Source organism: Etheostoma spectabile, chromosome 14, assembly GCF_008692095.1.
Source record: "Etheostoma spectabile isolate EspeVRDwgs_2016 chromosome 14, UIUC_Espe_1.0, whole genome shotgun sequence".
Lineage (NCBI taxonomy): Eukaryota > Metazoa > Chordata > Actinopteri > Perciformes > Percidae > Etheostoma > Etheostoma spectabile.
The window spans coordinates 16,471,277-16,477,733 of NC_045746.1; positions in this window are offsets into that span (position 1 = coordinate 16,471,277).

Here is a 6,457-nt window from a genome sequence, read left to right on the forward strand (position 1 = left end):
TGTGTGTGTGTGTGTGTGTGTGTGTGTGTGAGAGTGTGTGTGTGTGTGTGTGTGTGAATATGCAGGTATACATAAAACATAATATGCTGGTCCATTATGTATAGTAACCACAGAGGTTCCTGTCAGAACATTTAAGTCTCTTTGTTTAACGTCACACTGAATTTGATAAAAACCTGCAATTTATTTTGCATTGAACAGCTTTTGTCTTGGAAGACTGATATATTGTAAGTATGTAATTTAATTTACAGAGGAATATATCATGATAACAAAAGGTCATGAGCCTTTTGGAACCTCTGGATGCTGTGTTGTTTTAGCTGAGTCACCAGGAGCCCCTACAGCTGATGGTTCAGCATAAGTGCATGAGGTCAAGCTGGTCAAAGTATCAGGTGATATTGTGGCATGCTGTTGTTCAAAGAATAGTTTGACATTTTGGGAAATGCACTTATTTGCTTTCTTGCTGAGATTTAGATGACAAGATGTATACCACTCTCATGTCTGCTACATATGAAGCTACAGAAGATGGTTAGCTTAGCGTAAAGACTGGAAACAAGTGGAAATAGCTAGCATAGGTCTGTCCTAAGGAAACTAAATCTGCACCTCCTAAAGCTCCTAAAGCATTGTTTTTCTCAGAACCAGGCTAGCAGTTTCCCCCTGTTTCCAGTCTTTATGCTAAGCTAAGCTTACTATTTACTGGCTTCAGCTTCACACAGACACAAGAGTGGCATCTCAAACCTCAAGCTTTTCCTTCAAAAGCTGCAGGAGTTAATGCTAAATGGTCCACCGTAATAATAGTAAACACCAATATACCGTGTTGTGTTTGCAGATAGTTCCTAAAATGATAAAGCAAGAAGTCTTAATAAATATTCATAACCCAAACCTCAAAGCCCATGAGGACACAGTTAGATACAGTGGCATACATTAAGGATCCATGTCCCTCCATTCATGTGCACTTTGTCCTACATATTTTGTGTATTTCTCTGAAGAAGCGGCACCGCTGCGTTCAACTGCTTCCAGATGTGGAATGCCAGAGATAATCTGTCGTTTTTGATCTAAATGAGAACGGGTGTCTTGCAGAAGCTGGAGGTCCAGATCCTGCTCCCAGATTGTAGACATCCTACACGAGCGCTAGGTAAGAAGTAGAAATGCACATGTGGGAACACACACACACACACACACACACACACACACACACACACACACACACACACCCACACACCTCAAGCCGTCCACACCTGGAAAAGAGTCAAAACTATCTTATCTAAACTCTTTTTTTTTTTTTTTTTTTTTTTTTTTTTTTTTTTTAGTTATTTTATTATTTTACACATATACAAATACTACCGATTAATACACAAAATCAATAAAAGATGTGATGGAGAGAAAAAAAAAACTCATAAATTTGGGTACTCTCCAATTTGTAATCCAATTAAAATAGAAGTACTTATTAATTAATTAAGTAATTAAAATACTGAAAAAAAGGAGAAAAAGCCACAAACTAAAATGACTCACAATATCAATTCAGAGTACAAATGCAGAAAGTAAAACAAAAAAAATGAGACTACCCCCAATTTGTGACATAAATTTCAAAGGGAAGTTCCTTTGTGGTCTTGGTTTATTGTAGTTGTCGCACAAACTCACTCATACCAAATACAGCAAGACAAATTACTCTTTCATTTGTCTGTTTTAATAGCAAAAAAGACAAGCATTCTTCATACACTGTCAAGATGGTAAATAAGAATTATTTTTCCCTTCCTATTGTATACTTTGATTACTGTTTATTCATTACATTTTATAGTCTTTTGAAGTGGTGTTTCGCTGATGGTTAACAGATGCTTAGGCAGAGACAGAACAGATAGGAACTCTGGAAGCTCTAAAGGCTGGATGCCATTTAAAAATGTGAGAACACTGCCTGTTTAATGCCCATCGTCAACAAGATTATCATTACAAACATGTCACTGTGAGCGATGCGTTGGCCTGTTCTGCTTGCTTATAAAGCAAACATCTACAATGCATAGCAACACTGGTTGTTTAATAAGTGCCATTGAGGTTGGTTTTTGATTTTGAGGGGAAATATTCAGAGTAGCGTTTCATTACTGTTCCAGGACCTCTAGCTGGCAGGTCTCCTGTAACCTACATGAACAACCGGTTCTGCACTCCGGGGGCCAGGCATCGCAGCAACCCAAAATGTATATGGCAACAGAACAGAGACCGGGCACTCGGGCAACTCGTCATCCAATCAGAGTAAAGGTTTCCAGGCTGGAAAAAGTGTCTGAAACAATTATGATAGTTTAGAGAGAGAAGCAATTCAAGCCGCAAACTGAACAAGAATTTAAGAAAAACAAACATAAGCAAGTAGAGAATTAATGTCATTACTATACATATGGGTATTTTTCTGGCCACAAAAACAAAAGATTGGCTTTGTCTGAAAAACTGTTTAATGGATAAATTTTCCCTGGCACCAGAGCAGTCACAATGTTTGGCAGCAGCTGGTCTGTATGGACAACTTTTTAGAGAAAGATTCACATCCAGAAAGGGGAATACCAGTCATCCAGAATGAACTGAGCTGGAAACGTCCTAACGTAGCCTGTTTTTAAAAAAAGAAGTAAAAAAAACACATTTACGGCTTCCACCAACTTTTTATCGTTTACGTGCGAGGCTGCATGGGATGTTGTAAGTATGGAAGTATGTTATCGAAGGGTTCTCTTGTGGTAGAGGAGGCAACGTGTCAATACAGCACCAGATTGCAAATCATAAAGCAGAACAAGCTCACATTTCTCAAAACAGTCTGCTTTTGCTTGAGGAAAAATGGAAGCGTTTAGTGAGAGAGAAGAGGGGGAGAAAGAAAAAAAAAAAAATTCTGGTGGCTGTCAGCTCATTGTTGTCGCTGCAGAAAGCAAAGCACGATTTAGGGCCCCGTTGCATATTCGCCTACAAAAGTAAAATGCCATATACTCTGTGTGAAACTATCCAGAGATATAGAGTAGATGTAGTCTTACTTAAGTCAAACTTTCTCCATTGGTAGTTTTCACGTGGCTCATAGAAATTGAATATTTGCTAAACCTCACCCTCTTACATGTACTTACTGTTGCTATGCCTCTAAAGCTTTCTGTTCTCATTTTAAATATACACCTGCCTTGGCTACATACATTACATTGTGCTAATAGACTGGAGCTAAAGCTGCTTGTCCCAGGTAAAAAGTCAACAATTGATGACCCCTGTAAAGATGTTGAAAGAAACATCTGCATTGTTTTTTGAGCTAGTTAGTCCTTGTCACGATCGACGACCGGAGAAGAGGTTTAAGTCCACCATTTGTGTCTTTATTAACAAAAACTGTTAAACTCAGCCAACATAACAGCAAAAGAAAGGAATGAGAAAAAAACAAACTCTTTCTTCTCCTGATGCCCTTATAACTCAGGGTCCCCAATTGGACCATACCACCTACATGGGTGAACTAACCTGAGCAAGCACCACTAACCCTTAAGTTTCTCACAACATTATTACAATTGTAGAGATTCATTACTGCTAACATTACCATTTATACATAAATGTTTACCAACTATGATGTTTACCAAGCACTCTAAATATTATAAACATGTCCGTTTACTGCAGAACAGTGTCACCCATTGTTGTCCATCTTAGGCTTAACCAGCCCCTCCCGTCAAGGAAACTCATGAGGCAAACCTGTATTCACTCTCCTTGATTAAGCTGAGCTACTCGCCACATCACAGGCAGAACCATAGCCAACACTATTAACCCCTGAAACCTGTTGAACAGGACTACAGTATGTCAAATAATAGTGACAAATATGGTGATATAAGTGAAATATGGAAAATGCAACCTTTCATTCTATCATAACTGTTTATCTGCTCAGCTTACGTTATACCGTGTTTGTAAATCTTTACAGGCAGACAAACCTTTCTCTATCTCCGGTAATGCATCTTCTCAATATTGTCTATCCTGTTATTAATTCACCTTTTTCATCTCTTTTCACCTTACCTTTTCCTACTGCTATATATTTTTCAAGCTGTCTTATAGTTCTTCATCTTTCCTCCAGCCCTCCATGCCACCTCTCTTGGAACCCTTAACCTCAATCCTCCCTGTACTCTCACTTTATTGTCCTCTTTTCTCGCTCTTGCCTTATTTCTATCTTGCCCCTTCAACAGGTTTTAAATGCATCCTCTCATGTGTAGTCTGGTCTCATCTGATCATTTGCTATCGTCTCCCTTACCTCCTTCCTTTCCTCTCACAGAGATGTAAGAAGCGCTGCCCCGGGTCCTGGCCTTAGAACAAGCGGTTTCCTTGTGAGTCTCTGTTTGCTTTGCGTGGTGTTTTCTCACATAGCAGCGTTTCGCAGCCTTGCCTGGCAGATCACACCTCCGTGTGTATGTGTTTCGGAATACTCGGTATGAAGTACTCCAAGCTTGTGAATTAATCTATAGAATGTACTTTACTGCAGCATGTGTGTGAGCATTTGTTTACAGTCCTGAGTTTGGAATGAGAGTTGCCCTCAGGCGGTGCCTACCTAAAGCCTTGCTCACTGGGTAACTAATGAACCAAGGCATGCCTGCCTTCCTGTTTTCTTAATCAACAAACATTTAGGGGAAATCTGCAGTTCTTTACAAGGCTTTATTAGAAAGACCAAGAGGGAAAAACACCATCTATCTCAAGTGTTTTCAAATGAGAAAGTGCTCGGGGAAAATGTGCTGCAAAAGTGATCATATCTCATGCTTTCAAAAAATTGGCTTTTGTGCTAAATCGAAAAAAGATTGAAAATTGTTCTATGCAAATGAAAATGAGTTTAGCTGTAAATGATTAAAAAAAAAGAGCACCAGTGGATAGATAGGCTAACACTTTTGGACATGCTAGAATAGTTGATAAACCTGATTGAATGATTTAACATTTGAATACAAATCCCTCAGGTGTTCTTATTGTTATCATTCACCCTGAGTTTTGTTTTGTACCCCCCTTGAAGCTGTAAAAATCCTTCAGTTTTACATGTGGACTCTTAAATAATGGATTAGCCAAGTTTATCAACATTTTTTATTTTATGTTTTTTATTCTCTTTCAATTCAGACAAGGGTAATATTTCTTACAGCAAATTATGACTTGATTTTGTCCAGTAGCATTTTATCATTGCACGTTTGCTCAGAGCCAGCTGTAATATTGATGTTATCCTTTTTGTCACCCCCTGTCCATGCGGAAGGTCATGTTGGTTATTGTTTTTGCCACAGGCTATTGGCCAGTGACTCAGATAAAGACATTTAATACTCTGCTTGTTTTGAAATGCACCATTGTACTGTAATCCACTGATCTCAACTTTACTGTGGAAATTCTGATACAAAGTTCTAATTTTAAGAACCTGCCAGTGTGCTAAGTAGCAGTTGGGAAATGTAGTCTTTGCATACACATGTATGTGTGCATCTGCACAGACACAGCAGCCATATGAGGCAATAAGGGCCACTGCAAAGAGTCGGCCCACAACAGACATTTTCCATCAGTCTGGACTAAACATTCCAGAGAACCTAAGTGAGCAATCCTTGTTAACAAACATGACCTACATTCTGTATATGTCTTGGTGAGAAACAAGAATAATGCATTTCATCACTCCCAAGTCATGACACAGAGCCAGGGAGGTCTATCTGACAAAATAGCATTCCTGGATTATGTGTGTTTATCACACCTGCCTGCTCAACAGCCCCCTGGCCTCTCCTGAGATGTCTGAGGCGATGCATTCACAGATGTTAGCATTCCCAGACTCAACTCCATCTCAGGACGTTTAGCACAAAATGACCTAAGGGATGGGATTTCCCCAAGATAATCTCTGGGGCAGCAGTCAAAGGTAGTGCGTAAGCACTGATCTCAACCAACATCAGAAATTCCTTTAAGGCTCAATTCTCATTTGCTGAAGATGGAATTATGTCCTAATTTAAACCGTGCTCTTTTTATATGGGAATCTCGTTTTTGCATCTAAAGAGTTCAAATCATGGTACTTCACCCCTGTCCCCCTCAGACAATCCTCTCAACCAGCCCTCTGATGTTTTCACTGTAGTCGGAAGCATCAGAGATGGAAAAAGATGAAAACGCAGACAAACTCTGATACAACCTGAATTACACCACCATGACCTCCCTCTCTCCTCTCCCATACCAACAGAGAATAACTGGTTAGAACCAGACAAAAATCAAAGATCAGCGACTAGAGCAAAGATCACATTGCATGTAGATGTTTCTGAGCTTTCACTGATACCAGCCTCATGCTGACTTTTACAAGATTGGCTAACAAGTGCTTATGCAACAGGGAGTACAGCAAACATTGACTGCATTGGGAAATCCAAGAGACTCCTGCTCAAAGTCTGAGTACCTTTAACATACTTATTCGTATTCTAAACAGTTTGCATAATATTTAAAACCGTGGTTTTACAGATACAGAGAATATTAAAATGTATTTAACCATGCATTACAG